General features: G+C 44.8%; 2 long non-coding RNA genes across 2 annotated transcripts; one reads left to right on the top strand and one right to left on the bottom strand.

Moving 5' to 3' along the window:
- Positions 1-654: 654 nt before the first annotated feature.
- Positions 655-11625, bottom strand: LOC147652604 (uncharacterized). The gene is made up of 3 exons (XR_015287910.1): positions 11600-11625; positions 6967-7094; positions 655-6547 (listed from the first exon to the last, which is right to left on the bottom strand). It is a non-coding gene; the product is annotated as an uncharacterized LOC147652604 (long non-coding RNA).
- On the top strand, positions 944-18494 carry LOC147652603 (uncharacterized). The gene is made up of 3 exons (XR_015287909.1): positions 944-1140; positions 13236-13424; positions 14749-18494. It is a non-coding gene; the product is annotated as an uncharacterized LOC147652603 (long non-coding RNA).
- The last annotated feature ends 3970 nt before the right edge of the window (positions 18495-22464 follow it).

Below are 22464 nucleotides of genomic sequence, written 5' to 3'. Positions count from 1 at the left end.
ATTAGGTTGATCATCATTTCTTTCACATCAATGTGTCCTACTTTCAGAAAGACAAAAATGCACTTGTGAAAAATTTCCACCAGACATTCCCAGTGAGGCTACAGGAATTTTTTTAAACTATGTAAATTTCTAAAAGACCAAATGAAGAATATCACAACATAGGAAAAACCAACAACTAAACAAAAACAAATCAGTGGAAATTTTAGGTCAACAGAATGTCACCAGGGAGGATAACACTGTCCTTGATATCAGAGATCACCTGTGTAATGTGTAATTAGAAAGGGAGCCACTGTCATTGCTATCCTCCATTTGCAGTCTCACCAGAAGGGCAGAAACCCCAGCACATGTATTCTCTTGATACTGTGGGGTGTTGGTGTCTCAGGAAGAAAAAGGTCACCTACTACCTCACCAGCACTATTTCCTGCCTCTGTTGAGGATGCCCAGCAAGGCGAGACCTGGCTGGACTTCAGAGGTTTAAGGATCACAACAAAAGCTGCTGTGCCTGTAAAACAATAGTTTCTTCATAACTCAAGTAATGATGTCCGATACAAGATCTGCACATCACAGAAAAAGGGCAGTCAAGTTAGTTACCAGACTAGTGAGGTGACAGAGACTGGCTTAGACATCATTGCTCTCGCTTACATAAACCCTAACTTTGGAAAAACAGAGTTTTAACTGTTACCAACAGATATTTCCAGTATGATTCCCTTCTTGTAAGAGCTCCCAAGCATACCTACTTATTCAAGATTCAGTGGTATGTTTTGCTCTTCCTTAAAGACTCCTCCAAATGTCCCGACACTTTCTAGGAACAGGGTGGCGTGGGGAGGCCACTTTGCACAGCCAGCAGCTGCCCTGAGCTCACTGGGTCAGCGGCTGGAGGAAGCAGTTTCCTGTTTTGCTAGTGCTCAATGCCACTTAACAATAGGGGGAAAGAAAAAACTGCAGGATCTAGGCATTGCAAAGCTGTTTTCTACATGAGCTGTCTGCCTGCCTTTCCCCTCTGCTCCAGACACCCCCACCTCACACACCCATCCCCAGCTGGTGGATGGCAGCACAGGAGAGGAGGCAGAGACACTCGAGGCTGAGGTGTCAAGGGCTTCAAGGTATCTCTGCTATATAAACAGCCTGGACCCCATGTAGGTGAGTCTGAAACAGCAGGCTGATATTACAAGTCTATGTCTTTTCTTCTGCTCTCTGTAAGAGGGAAAATGAGAATCACGTGCAGTGCTTCTGGAGCTTTGGTGTCAGCAAGCGTCACTCGTGCCTTCTTACAACACCTGAAACATCTCGTCCATCATAGGAGATAGTTTTCAACACCACCCTGAGATAACTGTTTCCAGCAGTGGTCAGTTCATTAGGGCAGGAACAGCACAGGCCGTGATTTCTCATTCTGCCTTTCTGAAACATGTCCTTCTTCTCTAGTGGTTTGCTCAGTGCCAAATCCTTAATCCATTCTTATCAGCTCATGGAGTGCTTTTACTCTCCTACTTGCCTCCTACTGCCTACACACTCAGGCAACATCCCTTGCTACCCTGACATAGTTTGGTTGTGGTGATGTCTCTCCATATCCAAATCCTACCTCACTTACTGGCTTTATTGAAAGTTTCTTCTGGGATTAAGGGTTGCAGGGGGTACCTCTGTAAAGCAGAAGAATCTAAGCATTATAACTGTGAGTGGAGCCACACAGAAACAGGAAGCACAGGTGCCCAAACCTTAATCTGGGCTTGTTGCTCTCCCTGTCCCTTTATTTCTGCCTCCCCCTCTGTTTCTGAATACATGTTGTCTTCAAAGGCACACAGGGCAGCAGACAGGAGCCCCAGGCAGATTGGAAGTCACAGGCTCTTTGTTAGTGCTCAGGCTATAGAAATCCCAGGTGAGTCACCCCTGCTTGCAGGAGCAGGTAACCTAGACATTGCCAATCAAGCTCACAGAGCCTTAAATGCAATCCTGACAAGGAAATTATCAGAAGTAATGCAGATATTACAAATGCAGTTCCTTTGTTACTTCCTGTAGCCTTAAAAACTTCTGTGACAACTGAGCCCTGCAGCTTTCAAGGTTCAGGACTGGCACTGCTTGAAGAGCCAGTGTGCAAGTACTGCACTAAGTTTACAGAATACTGTGCCAGAAACCTCCTTATTGAAGAATTTATTTTGTTAAAACTTTTGTTTGTCTGTTTGTTTTTGCAGTGAAACCTCAACCCCACCTGTTGGTTTTGGTGTGGGATTTTTTTTTCAGAGAAGTTATGATTGGGTTATAAAGCCAGTAAAAAAAAAAGCAGTAAAATTTCCAGGACTTAAACTGCCAAGCACACAGAGAAGTTTTACAGAGAGCTCAGCCAGTGAGACATAGTAAATGTAGGGCATCTATCATGCTTAAACCTTGTAATGACCCAACATAGTTTTATCATCATCTGAACACAGCAGGAGAGTTAAAACCACACTGAACTCCATTGGAGGAAGAGCACTCTAGGTGTTTACGAAGAACATTACAAAAAGGATATGTTTGACACAAAAAAAAGCCCCCATAAATCCTAGGATGAAAGCAGCTTTGTCTATGCTAAAGGTTTAGCTAAGATTATTTTGCAATCAAGGTATGGCGTTCTCTCACCTTCGTCTTTCTTTTCATTGTTTTCCCAGACAAGACTGAAGAGTATCATTAATGCAATTTCTAGAAGGCATCTGTCATCTGTCACATGTGTTTATATATCCATGCCTACTGTGTGCAGACTGGGAAAATCCCCTAGTGTCCTTGAGGGAGAATAAAGACCACAGGGATGAGCAGTGGCATGACACCAGCTACCCATGGAGCAGCAGTGTCTTCAATGTTGCGTTGCACTCCATACTCTTAGGACAAGTTAATTATCAGGTTAGAGGAAGATAATTAACATAGGAAACAACATCATTATTCAGCAAAACATCAAATGCTATCTTGGGTGCTTGTTACACTTGCTCAACCAGTTCAGCTCTTAACAGTGTATTAGTCATCTGACCACACTGAACATCAATCTTTCACTCCTCATTACACACTCAAATACAAGCTACAGTATAGACTTGCTCCATCCTGTAATTACAATATATAGCTGTACTATAAAATCTATTATGTCTAGAGGTTAGACTCAGAAACAAATTAATTAATTGCACTTTCTCCACTTCTAGACTAAGATAAGATTTTGTTGCTTCTTTTCAGTAAAAGACTGCTTTTTCTGTAATTAACATGGTTTCCCGTAATAAGCAGCATGTCAGCAAGAAACTCCTCATACGGGGCAAGCAACAGGCATTTTATCATCACAGGACACCTGATTATCAGTATTATAAAGCTATCTTTTGGCAGAGAAGTCTTGGCAGCAAATATCCTCTTCAATGTGAGATTAGCAGTTCTGCACCAGGCCAGAGCCCAAGTGACAGCTCAGCCTCTGGGTGCGTGCCGTGGCGGCGCTGCGTGGGGGACGCAGCCCTCTGCACAAGTCGAGTGCTTTTCCTTTGCATTTGGTGACAAGGGAATGCCTTCATGCCTTTCAGAGGCATACAAATTGAAATGCTGGATTTAAATCAGATTACATGATTTGTCAGATTGCAAATGTCAGGGTGGCCTTTGGACTGTTTGAACACAATAATCTGGAGAAAGCTAATATTTTGAGGGCTCTGTAAATACGGCTTTCCTTGGTTTTTTGCTCTGTGAAGGACAGGACCCCAGACTGATTCCCCAAATTCCACTGCTTGTGGATCAGTAAGGTGATCTTCCTAGGGACCAGGACTGCAGTGTGGCATGTCCTGGTCCCTAGGACATGCGACACTGTGCACAGGTCTTGCACTCATGGGTGCTGTAGTTAGACAGTGTGGGTTCAGAGAGGCACCAGAGACACCACCCCATCCTGGTTGAGGAAGACACTCATTCTCCCAAGAATGATTTTACTGTTTCTTTTTCTCCTTTCCCACAAAAAAAAAAATAATTTAGGGGGGTTGTTTCAGTTCCTTTTTTCCTTCAATTTTCCACTCTTGTTTCCCTCTGTCTCTTTCCTCCCTATCAGTCACTTCTTTGTCACCAGTTGCCATTCTTCACTACCCTGGTCATGCACCTGGCTGTCACCCAGGATGGCTTTCACTAAGCAGAGCAGTGACCTCACTAATGTAGGGACTTCCCTGCCTCTGGTGCAAGCTGAGGCACTAATGTCAGAGCTGGAGCAGCCACGGTGCAGTCAAGCTTGGAAGGTGAATCTTTTTGCTATTTAAGACAGGGCAGTTCTCACATCCCAGCACAGTCATGTCTGAAGGGAGAGTGTTGAGCTGCTTGTGGTGTGGTGGGGTGTTCTGATAAAGCAGTTCAGGCTCCTGTAGGACTCAGGCATGCCTGTATAAAACAATTGTTTCCTACCCAGTGCACCCACAGTTTAAGTGACTTCCATAAGCTTAGCATGCTTAGAATCTCCAGGGAAACCTACAGTGTGTTCAAAGAGCAAGTTGGGAAAGTCCCTCTCTATGCAGAATGGAAGTCTCTAGGTGAGGAAGAAGACAGGTATCACTTTCTCTCCCTTTCTCCACTGTTTTTCCCCTGGTCCTAAGCTACAAAACAAACCCAGGATTTCAGGGAACATTCAATCTGCAGCTTGTTCTCAGCTGATCCTGTTGCAGGGAGCAAGTTCCTGGCTGATTCACGAGCAGTAAAAATAAACAGTCTGGGGAAGGCAGGGAGGAGGGAGGGAGACTGGTGGTTACAGAGGAAAAAGTAGGAGCTACAGCAGCTGGTGTTTTCTTTGCTGGTTCTTTTCAGAGGATTTAGGCAGGTTGGAGATGTAAGTGATTAATGGAGAATGATAACACCTCACCCCCCTCCTCCTGGAAGGAACATGAGTCTTTATGCATATCACTGGTCTCTCAGCTTTAACCTTTCCAAGATTTACACACTCCATCCACTCCAGTGCAGTGCTGTGGAGCTGACAGCACATCTGGGTGTATTAACTGTACACTCTGTGGTTTTTACAAATGCTTAGGGTTTGCTCTCAGTGTTTGGAAATGCTGCACTCAAAGCCCTGAGACTTCCCCAGTGGAACTGACCAGACTGAAGATGAACTGCCACACAAACTCGAGACTGTTTTTGTTTTCTTCTAGCCTCTGATGCACGTGGAGTAAAGGCCACAGCTATGTATTGCAGAAGTAAAATGTGCCTCCATGGTGGCTCCCAAAGCATATTTGGGAATCCTATACAAGTAGCAGAAATCCTTTTCTGTCCCCCTCCATAGGTATGTCAACTGCTTTCCCAAATACTTCTAGGGATCCCACACCCTGCTCTGCTCAGGGCTGATCTTATCACAGCACACTTCTGTTCTCTGTTGCATGGTTAAGAGGTCTGCTTTCCTCCTGCCTTTCTTGCACTCGAGAAAAGCAGAAATAGGTGGGCAAAGGTGCATGCATAGCTTCTGCCACTGATGAAAAGGAATTGCAACAGAGGTTTTGTGTTACAGCTTTAAGGATGAGATTCCCACCAGGAACAACATAAGACAAAAGTTAAGGAGATGTTACTTATTATTTGTCTTAAGCAGGACTGATGGAGGCATAAAATTAATAATAACAGTGTGCTACTGAAATTTACTGAAGGTGAAATGGCACATCAACAGAGAGGACAAGTAGAATACCAGGAAAAAATGTGATTACTTCAGAAATTCACAGCATAGAAGCATAAACCTAGGCAGCAGGAGCTACTGCTGCTAAGACAGGGACACAGTATTTGTAAGAAACAGTAGTGAATAGAGACCAAAACTTATTCACCATTACAGCATAACTGAGCCACCAGTGTGACATAGCCATGGAAGAGGTAAACACATGCAGAGGGTATATTAGACAAGATACTTCAGATGATTAGAAAAGTGTTTACATTTACTGTGTAAAGCAGTATCAAAGCTTCATCCAGAATAATGCATACAGCCCGTGTCACCCATATTTACGGAAAAAAATAGACCACAACCCCTGATGGTCAGGAAAATGAGAACTGTCCTAGAAAACTAAAATAAACTGATTTGATAGCAACAAAACAAGAATGGATGAGCAGGGACAGGATTATTTAAATATGTCAGAAAAGAAAACAACAGGGAGAGAGAACTAGTCATTTAAACTAAATCATGACCTTAACACAAGAACAAGATAGTGTATGAAATAATGACCAAGTTTATATGAAAAATTTCCATTAAATTTAACAAGGGAGAAATAGAGAGAGCAAGCTTAGGATGGAGCTTCACAAATTATTAGCATAATATGATGCAGAAGGTCCCACCAGACCTTTTCCATCCCAGGTCCTGGTATGGACTTTGCAGATGCATACATATGAAAAACAGCATGTGTGTTTACTCACAGGGTGATTTAATTTTTAATGATCAGGACAGGGCACTGTGAGGTACTGTTGAGAACAGGAAGCTGTCATGTCTTGGTTCCTGGTTGAAATTCAGACCAGACTGAGTGTGGCTGAAGGAGAGACACCCAACTGTTCATTGGTAACTTCTTTGGGAAATGAGCTGCTTTAAACTCCAAACAAGTAGTTTTCTGTCACAAAATTGCCACTGCCAAAAGTGATGATGGCGATAAGATTTGCAGGCAGTCTTTCTAACAACACCAAAGATTGTCTGGACAGGGAAAACAGCCAACCAGTAGCTATGTGCGGTGTAGTGGAAGGTGGTGGGTGGAAATCACACAGCCTGTTACCTGGCCTGAGTCCAGAGAAGGACCCAGGTCCATATCACTGCCCACAAAGCACTTGTTCATTTGACTTCACCACTGAAAGCACAGACCGAGACCAAAGTGAAGGGTGGTACCCTGTTAGCTCTCCCATGGCTCGTGGCAGCTGCCATGCTCTGCCAGCAGGACACATGCATTTACACACGCTTCCCATTCCCTGAGTGATGCATTAACCACGTGCTTGCAAGGGAGTCGTGCTCCTCTCCTGCATCTCCCAAGAGCACACCCACCACCATGTACTCGCCTTGTGGAGCAGGCTGGGGCAGGAGGACGAGAGGTCTGGTAAAGGCTGAGCTAGTCACAAACACACTGGAGTTTTCTTCAGTTTTAAGATCCAAGACTGGCTTTTGCCAAGACAAGTGCTGGCACATCCTGCAGTAAAAGGGAGGGGGAGTGCAAGGGCATGAGGGAATGAGGTGGAGACCAAGAGAGACAACCGATTATCTTTTTTTCTACCATGCTGGTCCTGTGAGATAGGGGAAATTTATAATGCACGAACATACTCCAGGTTTTTCCAGGGCTGTCTCTAGCTGTATATCATATTTCCAGGGGTCAAATGTTTATACATTTTGTCTACAAGAGTAAAAATGTGTGTTTTTATTGGGGAGTGACGGATCACAGGAGTGAGCCAGAGTGCAGTACATTAAAGAAAAGGCAAATTGCTTCACTTCTGTGAGGTTAGCTAAGTGGTATAGGCTCTGTGCCCCATCTTGACCAGAACTGGTTTATCAGTCAGACCACAACACTTTGACTGCATTGCATCCTTCCTTCTGAACAAAACCAAACCATCTTGAACGACACCTGAGGACGCTTGTTTATTAAGCTTATACCAGTTTTGAGAATTCTTACATCTTTTGATATGTAAATGCTTTCCTGGAATCAGTCTGCCCACATAACTTGTTTAATCCACAAGACACAGTGGATTAGGCAGGGCAAGCAGTGCCCTGGCAGCCAGGAGGGCCAGCCCTGTCCTGGGGGCTTCAGGCCCAGCATCACCAGCCAGGCAAGGGAGGGGATTGTCCCCTCTGCTCTGAGCTGGGACAGCCTCACCTCCAGTGCTGGGGACAGTTCTGAGAGCCACAGGATAGCAAAGGTATAAAGTGTTAGAGAGCATCCAAAGGAGGGCAACAAAGATGGGGAAGGGTCTAGACAGGAAACCAGAAAAGTAGTGGGCAGGGTGCTATCACCCTGAAACTAAGGCCTTCTGATTGTTTAGAACAATGGTTATTTTCTTTTTTATTTTCCCTTTGATTGTTTAGAATATTGCTCATTTTCTCTTTCTTCTTTTTTAAAGAAGAAAGCGTGAGATGTCACCCTGAAAAATAAGTTTCATTTGTTTTCATAGTTTTTAGACACTTTCCCAGGAAAGTAACTGTAAACAGATGTTTATACATTGCTTCTAAGAAACGTCTTTTGATGGACATTTCACATGACCAGTGTGATTGGGAAGGTGGTAACTTAATTATCCAATCCCTGATCATTGTCAAGAATCTGTAAATACTGGAGTCAGAAAATAAAAAGCTCTCTTTTTTCTATCACACCCCTGAGACATGTTTGTGTGAATCATTCCGTGTCCTCTAGTGACAAGGATGACTTAGTCTGCAACCAGGAGGAGACCTCATAGCTGCCTGCAGCTTCCATATCAGGAGAATTGGAGGGGCAGGTACCAATCTCTTCTCTCTGGTGACCAATGACAGGACAGAGGGAATGGGCTGAAACTTCAGGGGAAGTTTAGGTTGGATATCAGGAAAAGGTGTTTGGGCACTGGAACAGGCTCCCCAGGGAAGTGGTGATAGCACCAGCCTGACAGAGTTCAAGATTATTTGGACAGTGCCATCAGGCACATGGTGTGACTCTTGGGGTGATGTGCACAGGGCCAGGAGTTGAACTTTGATGATTCTAGTGGGTCCTTTTCAACTCAGCATATTCTGTGAGTGTAGGTTTATGAGAAGTAGTCTAGTCAGATCTTCAACATTGAGAGAAAGAGGGGAAATTAGAAGATTACTGCACAGAGGTCTTTGCTTACTTTTAGAAAATGATAAATCCAAGTACCATTTAGATGCACACTACTTTGAGTCTGTCACTATAGGCCACTGAACACTGGGTATTACTCAAACAGGTTTTTATGCAGTTCCTTCTCAGGAATCATGCCACCATTCCTTCATAGGGTAAAAGGACTGCTGCTTTGAAAGACAGATACTGCTTGTAACTCACCTTTATTGAGGAAGTTTTAGGGAACAAGGTAGGATTTCTAAGGCTTAGAACAACCTGGACTAGTGGGAGGTGTCCCTACCTATGGAAGGCAGGGGTTGGGACTAGATGATCCTTAAGGTCACTTCTAACACGTAACATTCTATGATACTTATGCTAAAGCCAGAAGTCCTATGAACAGCCTACAGGGAAAACAAATCCACATTTCTCACAGGGTAAACTAACTGCTTCTCACTGGTCCTGCTTTAGTTGCTGCCTCCAAAGGCAATTTTGTCATTGTTTTTTAATGGATTGCCTCAGAGTTGATGGAGAGATACTTCCCACGGGATGACAAGCCCTGCAGCCCTTTAGTCATCCTGCGTGCATCAAGCATGCAGCACTCCCAAGCGGTCTTGTAGTATTGCCTATGCCACATCACACTGCCTTCTCCTGGCCCCTGCATTGCCAGTGCTAGGTGCTCGTTTTCCATACTCAGCCAGTTCAAGCATTTCCCACTCAGAATTGCAGTGCTTGGGGTGTTTTTGTAGCTACCCTTAAAAGAGGAGGTCTGTCCCCCTTGGCCTCGAGTATCTTTTGGGTACCCCACAACATCCTACACAAACACAGGCGCTCACCGAGTTACCAGTTCAGCCAGGAGCTGGCTGAGGCATGGGCTGTGAGATGTGGAGGGTCTGCAGCCACCGACAACATGCCTGGCACAGCACAAGGCATTAAGGGAGACAAAGCCCAACCTCAGCAGGAAACCATACCTGACTTCCATGTGTGTTTGTGTAAGGCAGGCAGCTCTTGAGGACAGTGTCATGTTTTTATGTGTGTTTAAACAGAGCCTAGCACAACAAAGTCCTTAATCCAAACCAGAGCTCTTAAGTATCACAGTAATGCAAATTAAATAACACTAATAATACACTTTCCCTCTCTACTCACCGGGTCAGGCACCCTTGTTGTCATTGTTGGGAAGGAGCTGGGCTTCATATCAAGCTGGGACACATCTACAGGCTAAGCTCAGATAGTTACTGCCCATTAGCCAGGCTGCCCTGCTGGACCTGCAGTCAGGCCTCCTCCTGAGAGGAGAAGTATGTTTAGTCTATACCCAAGAGAAGTGTTAATGTCATTTATCCTGTGTTTGCCCCAGCTAAAAGCACATGTTTGTACAATTACCAGGGTTCAGCTAACACTGGTATTTTTGCATGCCACAGCAGTTTGGCTGTGTCAGAGTCTATAGGACCTTTTTCAGAAAGGAGATAAAATGGAGTTGGTAGAGAAAAAGTTCTCAGCAGACATTTGCTGAATGTGTACTTTTTAAAATAGTCCATGCCAGTTGCTGTCACGAAATTTAATGAAAGTTCCAAGACTTCTAGCAAAATATTTCTGATCCCAAAAGAAAATACGTTTCAGTCATTTCCATCTATTCTGTAATCCAACATTATTAGTTGGCCTATTTCCCACAAGCAGAGTGCTGTACAGCAGGTAATCCTACAGACACAAAGCTTGTCACAGTTCATCTGTGCATCATAGTGAAAGATAACTGAGGATCTGCTTGTGAATGAGCATATCACCTCTTCTAGTTACAGGAGGCAGGGAAGAACTATCAAAATAATTAAACATACACATCCACACCATTAATTAATAACAAAATCTTACTAAAAAAATTACAAACAGTATTTGACCACTCACTGAACTTGGCTGACAATAGAAACCCACCTTCACAAATAATAGCATTGTTAAAAAAATAATTAGACACATTATTTGCAAGTAATATAGAAGATAATACATATAGACCAAACATGCAGCATTCATATTACATTCAACAGATGCATTCAGTTAGCTGCTCTATACAGGCAATTCCATTGGAGAAGAAGAGGCTCCAGACACAAGATCAGCATTGTGCCTTTTAGCACTGCAAAGTTTTAAAGATGTTTAAGAAGGGGAGCAAGGTTGTAAGTTTGCTTATCAGTAACAGCTTTTTTTGGAAGGCAAATGTTGAGAAAGATGAGCGATATTATGATAAGATTAAAGATGTCTTTTGGTAAGGCATTCGATGAGTTCTGTATAGGTAAATGCACTGGGTTAATGGTTTCTTTCATATTGAAACAGTATCCACAACGGGATTTGCTTCCTCGGCTGCTCTCGGTCCCCTCCCCCAGCTCTGTGACATGAGAAATGCAGTGTTCTTAATGACTGGAGCAGGAGGGATCTTGTTATTGTGGCTGCATCACCCCTCCAGGACACAGTTCAGTAGAAGTTTGTCATGTGGCTGAGCAGAAACGATGAATGCAGGTTTTATGAAGTTCATTCCCCAAATACAAAGGAACGGGGGGGAAAAAACCCACCACATTCATGGCTACAGGCTGGGAGAGTACACAGTTCACAGCCAGAGCTCTACATTGATCACTGTCAAGCTGCTGGCCTGCAATGCACCTGCGAGCTCTCCCCCACTCCCTGAGCAGCAAGCCTTTACCTGCACGCCCACCTGCACTCACAGCATCCCCCCCTTACCCAGCTCCTTCTTTCTCACTCCTCTGCTTTCCTTTCCGAGGGCATTCCAGTCTTTAGTGTACCTCTGATACATAGGTTGGACTAAACCACCCCTCTGCTTAGAGGCATGTGGATATTCACCAGTTAATATCCCCACAGGCTTGTTTCTCTGCTGCCCTTGCCTGCCTTACCTTGGGTATTGCTTCATTTCCTGTTTGCTCCCAGCAGCCGTCTCCTTTGCTTTAACTCTGGGCCATTATGCTGGCTAATACCAAACAGGTGGAAGGGGTAAACATAAAAAAAAAACCCCTCCAAACAACCCAACGTGTCCTTCCTCTCCTCAATGGGCATGATGATGCTGTCAGGAAATGGGTAATAGCTGCAGGTGCTAGAAAATTAACTACATGTATAAGAATGCCTGGAGTTTGAGTGTTGAAAATATGTAGATAAATAACTTTTACTGTGAATAGGTTATTCTAAGTAGGTAAGCACTAATGCAAGGTCTCCTTGACAAAGCACCCCAAGCACACTTCTGCTGTACCAGCAGTTGTCTTGCTCTAAGCAAGTGCCCCAACATCATAGAATGGTTTGGGTTGGAAGAGGCCTTAAAGGTCATCTCACCCCAAGCCTTCTGCCATGGGTAGGGACACCTTCCACTAGACCAGACTGCTCAAAGTCCCAACTAACCTGGCCTTGAACACTTTATACATCCACAATTTCTCTGGGCAACCTGTTCCAGTGTCTCAACACCCTCACAGTAGAGAGTTTCTTCTTCATATATAAGCCTACCCTCTTTCAGCTTAAAGCAAATCCCCCTGGTTCTATTACTACATGCTTTTGTTCAAAATCCCTCTCCATGTATCTTGTAGCCCCCTTTGGGTGCTGGAAAGCCACAGTAAACTCTCCCAAGAGCCTTCTCCAGGCTGAACAACCCCAACTCTCTCAGCCTTTCCTCACTGGAGAGGTGCACCAGCCCTCTGATCATCTTCAAGACCCTCCTCTGGATCCATTTCAACAGGTCTGTGTCCTTCCAGTGCTGAAGACCCAGAGCTGGATGCACTATTCCAGGTGGAAGGAATGAAAGTTTGGGGCAGCCAGGCTGGCTCCCAGGAACAACAAAATGCAGTCCTAAAACACACATCAGCACAGGGTCAAAACCTGGACTGGGAACTGCCATGCTCTCAACTCACCTTAGCCTGATCTGTCCCCAGTGTGTTTCTCTCTGCAGGATTTGTGGCCTTGGTTGCAGGAAGCAGGTGACAATACTGCGAAAAAGCAAATGCCCTCCTGCCACAGTATGTCCACAGGCAACTCTGCGTGTCCCTATGTGTGCACACACTGCTCTGATCTGATCATTGGAGGCTCATGAATGGATCAGATGCTGGGCTTCATAGGTTGGGCACTCAGCTTAACAATATTCTGACATTCTGGATCATTTAGTTTGTTGGCATCTATGTGCCAATAACTTAAGGAGCTCTTTTCCCCAGGGGAAGCAAGGCATAATGATATCAGGAGTTGCTCCCTTGGCTTTACTTGTCCACTCAGGTCTGAGAAACCATATCCCTGCGCCTGTTTCACCAGCTTTACTTTGGAAATCAGTATCATTGTTAGCTGTCAATAACTCACTCCATTTACTGCTCTCAGCTGCTCAGGAGGACATGGCAGACTCTGAGCCAGGTAAGGTTACTGCATGATAACAGCAATTAAGTCAAACAGAATAATGAGGCTCTCCCTAGACAGTGACAAGCTTTGGATTTCCCATAGAAATGTGTGATTGTGCCTGTGTCTATGCTGTGTTGAGGACTCTCCCCCTCTTCTCCTTTGCAGGTCTGGTTCCCCAGCCCCAGCCCCAGCAGTGGTGGAGCTGAGTGGCTGTGGGCACTTGATACTGATTAAATTCTGCTGACTGAGGAAGATGTCAAATTCTACCCAAAGCAGAAAGCCGCCAAGGAAAAGCTGCTTTTCTTTGCTTTTGACAGCTGGAGCCATGAATTTAAGCAGAGGTCTCACCTTCAGGCAAGTCAACAGCTGGGCAGGGAGCAGTCTCTCTTAAAGAGAGAGTGCACCGCATTTTGCTGGAGTTCAGTGTTGCCAGGAGGTGATCGAGTTGAAGTGCAAGAGAACATTTATGTAAAACCCCAGGTGCAGCTGGGTTTTTTGTTGTCGGGTTGTTTTTGGTTATTTTTTCTTTTACTAGAGAAAGACCAAGTAACAAACAAGAAAGAGGAAATGAAAACGATCTTAATTCCCACCCTTGGTGTTTCTCATCTTTCATTTCCCCTGCCGTATGAACAAGGAGAAGGTACAGCATGTGTCTGTACAGGAAGTTCCCAAACCCAAAGTCCTTTTGCTAAGAAGTCCATGCACTGCCTCACATCTATTTTTATTCTTCTTTTGTACTATCTGTATTTTTATATGTATGCCATGCCATTCCTCAGGAACCAGTGGCTCTACTGATCAGTAGTGGGATCCATAAGACTCTTCCCTGATTCCAAATCTGTTTCTAAATCTGTCTGTGCACAATAGCCATCCAAAGCTCTTTCTGCTGAGCAGAAACCTGCGTGCTCAGTTCAGGGGCCAGGATGGGAGTTCCCATAACAAAATATCACTGCCCTAACTAAATCACTGCAAATCACTGCCAATATTACTGGTAGTATCACCTAAAAGACAGGGCTGAATGGCACTAAAATATGATCAGGCTTCATTCACACACTGTATTTCTGAGTCCAGAAGAGAAACTTTGTCATTGCAGGGCTAGGCTGTGCGATACCTAATTTTCAGTCCCACTGAGCAGAAACCAGGACCCAGAGGAGGTTCAGACCTTCCAGGAGGCAGGGACAGACACAACTCTGATCTAAGTGCAGCAGGAAATACATAGCACAGTCAGTCCTGTGGCCACTGTCACGTCATGTAATTTGTGTGTGTGGTATCTTAGCAGGTGCGACTGGCCAGAGGTGTGAAATGCAGTGGAGCCTTGCTTGTGCCCTTTCCTACCCTCCATAAAGCCACAGCTGCTTACAGTACTCTGGCCACCAGACAAGAAATCTGGGGCTATTCCTGAACTCTCCTGTGGGAAACCCAGCTTTAGGAAAGTGAATCAAAAGGAAAGTATATAGCTGTCCAGTTTGCAGTCAGCTGGTAAGGGACATCCTGGGCTCCACATGCTGATCTCAGGGATGTTCAGGTACTTCATGCAATGCTGCCTCGTGCAAAGTGCACAATCAACCCTTAGCAGGGCAGGTGTGCTAGGCCCTGGCTAGTGAGTGTCCTAACCAGTAGGCATCATAACCATAACCACTCTTTTTCTCTCTGACATATCCCATTTTCTTTCCCTTTCCAGCTGAAGACTTCCAAGAGAAGAAATGTCCCATCCTGGTCTCTCCCCGAATCATCACCACACTTTCTAGGGAGGTGGAAAATGTGAATTTTAAGCCCTTCAGAAGGGAATTATGTCCATCTCCACAGTACCTTAAAAATATTAAATGAGAGCTCCCTCCTTGGTTAGGATGGAAGAAATCCTAATGGACATGTTTAAGACTGTCAATTACTTTGTGGCATCTAATGTATATCCTGGGATGACTTGCAACTGCCAAGCTCTGGTGTGAAAACACAGATTCTTCATCAACATCATCATCATCATCATCATCATCATCATCATCATCATCATCATCATCATCATCATCATCAGTGTTGCTTTGGGGGGGAAAATATCCTCAACAAAAACCAGCAATCATCATCATCAGCCCTACAGGGAAAAGGAGGGAATGGCAGAGAGAAGAAATATTTTGTGCCTGGATCTCCACTGTAGATATGGAAGAAGAAGTCACAGTTCTCTGGACTGCAAACACCGAAGTGTTTGCTTAAATGTTTTTTTTTCTGTGGATGTTAAGAGTTGAAACACCTGCTGAAAGCAGGTATTTGCAGAGTTAAGCATAACTGAGGTTATCAACGTTAAAATTTAGGGTATAGAAACCAAAACTCCATCCAGATCCCAACCTTAATACAGGCAGGCCCTCTTAGGATTTAGCCAGATCCATTTCAGCATATTTTTTTTCCTAAAATCTTTCATCTTTAGCTCCATCAGTGGTAGAATGTTGAAAGTGGTTGTGAAAAATGTGTTGTCTGATTTATCAGACAAGGAGACAAACAAAAAACCAAAAAAACAACAAAAAAAGTTTTTTTAGCCATTTTGTTATGATGGCTTAGATGGAAGACAAAATCCCATTTCTGCCATAATAGCAATAACTACCACCCTAAATCCTTTTCTGAAATTCATGCCAAATCTCAGCTTTCAAACATTTTTAAGTGCAAAGGCATTTGGCACACATGAAGAAGTTATATTTCAAGTAGAATTGAAAGACAGAGACCACTTCTTGCTTGAAAGCAAGACAGCATGGAAATCTGGTGCCAGACTTCTTTCTTGCTAGATTTTCTGCCTCATTTTACAGCCTCCTACTGTTCAGGTGGGGCTCTGTAGGAGCAGAAACTTGGATGGCTAAGTATTTTTCTGAATCCCATTTTTAAATGCTATGAGGCATCCACCATCACCATCTCAAGAAAGATCCTGGGTACAGTTGAAACCAGCAAGACACAAAATGAAAAGGGACAGTTTGTGAGCACTGCAGCTAGAACTGCCAGCTTGGTGATTTTAGAAGAGAAACTTTACCATCAGCGTATCATGACATTTTTGATGTGATGCATGATGATGTGTGGGTAGATTGCAACGCCACATGTTGTTATTTCAGTGTATTGTCATCATCAGGGTTCACTGAAGCACTGCTGTGTTTCAGCAGAGCATCATTATCTCCTCTAGCAGCTTCAGCTCAGCCAATCCTAATAGACTCACAGATATTTAGTGTATAAAAAAAAAATCTACTTTGCCTAGATTTGCATCTTAATAGTCTAGCAAACCAGATAACTGGAAGCAATTTCATAGAAAATTATTTTAAAATGTAGCTGCATACATTCATAGTGAAGGCTTCATCCTCACTTCAGTCTTTTCAGAGAAGGGAAACTTGCCTCATTACTTTTGCAAATAAGCATGCAGTTTCCATTTCACACAATGATTACAATTAAAGAACATATTAGAAGAATATAATTAAACTATTTTCTCCCAAAGAGATAAAAATATTCTTTAAAAATCATCAATTATAAACTTTTCTTCCAGTTCCCATGTACTTAGTGGAAACAAAGAATGATCCTCCTGCAACTTTTTGTCAAGGAGAGATGCAAATAATATGACTAGCTTGCTACACAAAATGGATCTGATCTTGAAATACTGGGGTAAATATCAACTATGCCTTCTAGAAATTAAGCTTCAAACTAACACTAATGGGGAAGTCATAGGATGAAAGCTTTCCCTGCCACATTGAAGATACAGGGCACAATGCACAAACCTAGCTGAATTTGAAAGAGAATCCAGAATATAGTGTGCAGTTAAGTAAGCTGGGATCTGTTAAGCACAGTTGTGTATTCATTTGGATAGCATTTCCCACACAGGCCATGTCCTGGAACTGTGCTGAGATTATTTGAGCCGTGTGAAGGACCTCTGTGTCCCTATTACCAGGAAATAGTTAATATTCTTCCCCACTGGGGCCCACATGCACCTGCACAAGTGTGGTGTGTGGTTTCTTCTTGCAGCTGCATCTGTGACTGCTGCTGCCTGCACAGAGGTTTTAAAGTGTAAGTGGAGAGCTGGGAAGGCTGCCCTTCAGTGGCACTGCAGCCTCGAGGGCTGCTGCAGAAGCACTGAAACCACTCTCTGAGGAAAGAAGTGGGTTCAGCAAAGTGTGTTTCCCAGCTGTTAATACAGTATCTCTGGAAAATTCAACACTTATTATAAATGCAGCAATTAATGATGCATCCTCATAGTGCCATTCTGAAATTGCTGTCTAGTATTATCTTGATTTTTCCAGAGGAAGAAAATGAGGCTGTGAGACTAACTAATTTGCCTAAGGTCACTGAGAGCAAACCTGTGACAGATCCAGATATGATGAAGATCTTTCCCAGCCCTGCAGTGTGGTTGTTCAGCCTCTTTGCTTCTCCCTTAGTTTGCTATCTGAATTCCTTGAGCAAAAGGAGGACTATTTTTGTCCCAATTGCTAAAACCCATCATTCACAATATCTGTTCCCTCTCAGGAATGAGATGATTATGGGGGTCGGTAGTCAGAAGAGAGAGTTATCAGCTAGCCCTGGGCTCCAGGAGCAGTGATTAGGATCATCTGTCATTAACCACAGACGCATGCTTTGGAGCAGAAGTGCTCAATTCTCCTCTGCATTTGAGATCTGTCTGGTGTGAGGGTGATATATGGGAGGGAAGAGATTGTGTTCACTGATTCCACAAGGTGATGTGATTTAGAGGAGCTAGATGGTTGTTTTGCTCTATTCCCATCATGTGATCCCCTCAAGGCTCATATACCACTGAAGGATCGCCAGAGTCGAAGGACTGCTTGCCCTTCACACTCCTTTTCTGCACCATTCCTTCCTGCAGCATGCTCCCCGTGGCGTGGTGGGAGAGTGACAATTGGCACATGAGCCAAATCTGCTGCCTTTGGACTGATGGAGACTTTTTTTCCCTCAGGCAACATTTTTAAGCCAAGGATTTCAGTGTCAACCTTGCTTTCAAGAGAGTGTGTGCTGTTATCTTTAGGTTTACAACTTTCTGAAAAGAAAAGGAGATTTATAGGAAGAAATATGATAGTGCCTATGTGTACCTTATCATGCAAGACAGGCAGACAAACGTAGCTACATGAAAAATTACTGCATGTGGTTGTTGGTGCATGGTTGCACAGGGAATTTTACTTTTGTTGACACACAAAGCTGCTCGTTTCAAGCAAAAAACTACCAGGGTGAGAGATCAAGCAAGTGGAAGAGATGCTGTCTTTGTTTTTTGTGTGTACCTTTTGGTGTAAAAATTCTCCCTGTCTGCCCTAACAGTAGCTGTATTTAGGTTAAAAACGCAAAATGTCTCAGCATAAATCACTGAAGTTTTTCCTTCTTTTGGAGACTTGGTTTCCCCCCTTCCCCTCTGCTTCTTGGCTTTGTTTTAGTCAACCTAAAATAAAAGCCTCCTGGATTTTTTTCTGAGTAGGAAAATCCCATCCCTCTGTTGCACAGCAAGTGACCTCCACTTTATCTGGTTTAGAAGAACAAAAGTTACAGGAAAGATTCCTGGGAAGTGTCTTATTACTGCCATAGCCCTAAGCCTTGATAAGAACTCCACCAAGCTGACACACCCATACATACATATGTAACAGGTGGCCACTGCTCCCAAACAACCTGCTACCAAAAGACAGTGAGGCATTTTCTCACAATATATAGATTCCATAAGCATTTTGAAACACCTTCTTGGCCTTCATGCATGTTGTCAAACCCCTGCCTAAAAGGCCAGGCCACACTGCAGCAAGTTTCACTTGGAGGAGGGAAAACCGGGGCAACAGGATTTCATTGTCAGGAGCCCCTTTTCACGTTCAAACATTAGAGTTTCCCTTAAGGAATTGAAGGATCCACCTCTGAGCTTCTCTTCCGGCGTTCAGCAGCTCTGAGGAGAGAAGCTTTGTCATTAGGCTCCAGCTGTCCTGGGAGCTTCCAAGCTTTTCCACTTGATAAAACTCATGCATAGGGACTTTTTTTCCCATTCATTTCCTAACTGGCCCAATTTAGGCAAATGCATGAGTTTCAGCAGGAAAGCAAATACTGGTGAACCTTTTGTGGCAACTCGGGAGCACTGGGATCCAACATCTGCTGCTAGCCAGGCCAAATAGAAAGTAAAGACAAGAGAAGGATGGCACTGCTAATGACTCAAATCATGGTGGGAGGCTCCCAGGGCGCACACCTAGTCCAGGAGAGCATCACGGGTGTGAGCAGTGAGGGAAAAGCAATCCCTTCATCTGCTCTGGAGCTAAGGCACTTGAATACTTTTGTGACACTTGAGGCTGGAAGTTTTTCGTTGGCTGGCTTGGCAGCTCCTCAGCCCTTTGCTGGGCTCCGAGGTTCCTCCTCTCCAGCAGGTCTCCCATTGCCTGGTAGAGAAAGCTCGATGCCTGGGGTGTTGCCTCAGCCAGGGCCTGCACTGAGCTTTGCTGGGTGTCAGGTGCTGCAGCAGAACAACCTTCACCTCTTGCATCTGCAGGCCAGCGAGCACAGGCTTGGTCCCCAGCACCTCAGCCAGTGTCACTTTTTATCCGTGCCCCACGCATTTCAAAATTGGTACTAAATGCAGTGAAGCCATCTGCCTCTGGCCATACCAAAGAAATTAATGTTATTACCAGTAACACCAAATAAGGCAATAAAAGACATTGCTTAGTTTGCACAACCTTTTATTTTCCTTCCTAGAACTATTTTTAGTTAAACAATTTTCTGCCAAAAAAGCTCTGTCTGTGTCCAGGACTGCCCTGGTCATCGGCGCTGTTACCAGGGACTCGAGCTTTATGGCCCTCATAACTCCGGAGGGCGAAAGGTCGAGCTGTGGAGCCTTTGTGTCAGCTCCACATTTCTCTTTAAACACATGTGAGAGACAAAGCTCCCCTGAGACCCCCATGGAAACTGCCTCCGGGGGAGGGGAGAGGGTGAGAGAGCACTGGCCTGGCAGATAAAAGCAACATCAAAAGGAGCAGGGAGCAGCTGTCCATCTGGAGAAGCAAGCTATTTTTTTTTTCTTCTTCTTCTTTTAGGAGAAAGAGATTGTCTCAAAGGATAGTCTCAAAAAATTTTGCATGGAAGAAGAAAAAAAAAACCAAAAAAAACAACAACCAACCCACCAGCAAGGGGGAGGGCAGAAAAGCCCCCGCAGCAAACAGAAGGAGGTGCTGCTTGGCAAAAGTCCCAGGCTGGATCATTTAAATCACTTTTAGTGCCTCCAAATGCCCGTTGCTGCCTCTGTTTATAGAGTCACAGCGAGAGGCCTGAAGAGAATATATTTCCCAAAGCAACATCTGAGCTTGGGAATGAATCAAAACTCACTTCATACACAGCAAACCCTCTTTCCTCTGACCAAGCTTTTGTTCTGTTGTTTGGTGTCAGCCTCCAACCCAACAAGAAAAACCCCACAGCTTGATGACCAGATAGCTGAGTGTGTTTATGACAGGGAGGGTTTCACCTTACAGGAACAGGCTTTGGAACAGACCATAAAATAAACAATAATAAACAACATCAATAACATCAATAAACAATAAAAAACAAAACTGTTGTCTGCATATAGGTATTTGTATGTATCAGCACAGCAGTGTAGGTGTAATTCTTCAGTGTTTCAAACTGACAAATTGCCCATCTATACCATTAATTTACAGGCACAGAAAGCTCTTATCCTAGGCTGTAACTATTAAAATAGTTACTCAGACAAAACAGGTACCCACCCCCAAAATGGCACCAAAACTGCAGTCAAATCCAACAAATTAAGCAAATCCCAGTGAACATCATAAATGGAACTGACAGAACTACCTCCCACTCCTGCCCTTGTTCAAGGTCTTCCCATCATGTTTACTTGTACCTGAAGACACTTAAGAAGATGATGACAATATATTTCACATTTCAATACTGGTTGAAAATATATTTTAAAAATCAGACAGAGAGTGATATAAAATCAAGAGAGTCTAACTCTTTTTGGATTTTTTGCCAATCCAGCTCTCTCAGTATTGTGAAGCTGAGGGTTTGAAACTGAGTACCCAAGAGGATGCCAGGCTGCAGCTGTTGCAGATTCTTAAGCTGTGCACTGGTGAAGATGTTGCAAATGGCATGTAACACATGTTTGTCTATCCTGTGCTATTCCCCACATGGAAATACCTGTAAGATTCCCACATGTCCAGCAATGTACCTCATAGCAAAGGGAGAAGGGATGAAGTATAGAAGCAATAGCCCTGTCTCCCTCACAAGGTGGACAGCACCCTGGGAACTCCCTGCCTGCAAAGTTCAGCCCAGCATCACTGCCCTGACGCAGGAACAAGATCTTCCCCTTCCTCTCAGCAGCATGAGTACAAGCCACAGCCAGGGGCAGGTAGGCAGCCAGCTGCACCAGACAAGTGGTGAGCCCTGCCCTGGTGACCCCTGACAGCCGGTGGGGTGCTGCACAGGTGTGCCTCGGAACAGCTCGGCCCGTGCGATACGCACCTGTGCAGGGCTTCTGCGCCCGCAGAGCGGCGAGGGCAGCAAGACCCCATTCACAATTCACACAGGGACACTGATGGCCTCTCCTCATGTCTGCACAGCCTCCCATAGTGGCAGCTCCCAAAAACCTGTGGTGGCATCCAGAGGGCAGGCAAATGTGCCCAAGCGTGTCCAGCACGCTGCACGCAGTGTGTTGCAGGCAGTGCTGCAGATCTTGCCAGCCTGGGGGACAAGGGCAGCAGCTGTGGGGTGCTAAGCTGGGATGTCATCCTAAGCAGTGAAGGGAGAGGGCAATGCTGTCTGTACTCTGTACTGACATGGATTATTTTAGCCAACAGGCACCTGTGCACATTGGAGTACCTTGAGAAGACAGGTATCTCCATCTGCAGTGCTGTCCATGGCTCCTGTGGCACCTTCCTGTCCCCAGCTCAGGCATCCCTGTGCCAAGGGCAGAGCCAATCCCTGCCTTCCTCACAGATCCAACTCCCACCTTCTCACTGCTGGGATAATAAATACCTCACGCCTGAGCACAGCGCGGGGCCAGGCTCTCCGCTCCCCGACAGCACGTCCAGGGGCGGCAGATTGGCAGGTTGCTGGAGGAGGAGAGCCTCGCGGGCTGGCGGGCAGCCAGGACGCCGTGGCCTCCTGCCACAGACCCTGCATCTCGCAGGGCCAGCCTGCCAGACACGTCCCCTCGTCGCGTGACAGGCCACTGGGTTGTTTCACAGGCTAGAAAAGATTTGAGAAGGTCTGCTTCATCACTGAGAGGCCCATGCAGGGTCCCCTTCACTGTCCTCACTCAGCCTGGGGTTTACAGGGGCTGGTGGGTGAGCCTCTTCCTGGATCTGGTTAAGAATTGGTGCTCAGGGTGCTGCAGATGACTTTCATCACCCCATGTTTCTGATAGGGATACTCTGCATTTACTCTTGTTTGTGTTTTGCAATCCACTGCCAAC

The sequence above is a fragment of the Cyanistes caeruleus genome, chromosome 6 (assembly GCF_971803275.1).
Source record: "Cyanistes caeruleus chromosome 6, bCyaCae1.hap1.1, whole genome shotgun sequence".
Taxonomy (NCBI): Eukaryota; Metazoa; Chordata; class Aves; order Passeriformes; family Paridae; genus Cyanistes; species Cyanistes caeruleus.
The sequence above is the reverse complement of the archived record's forward strand: the minus strand, read 5'-3'. Positions and strand labels throughout refer to the sequence as shown.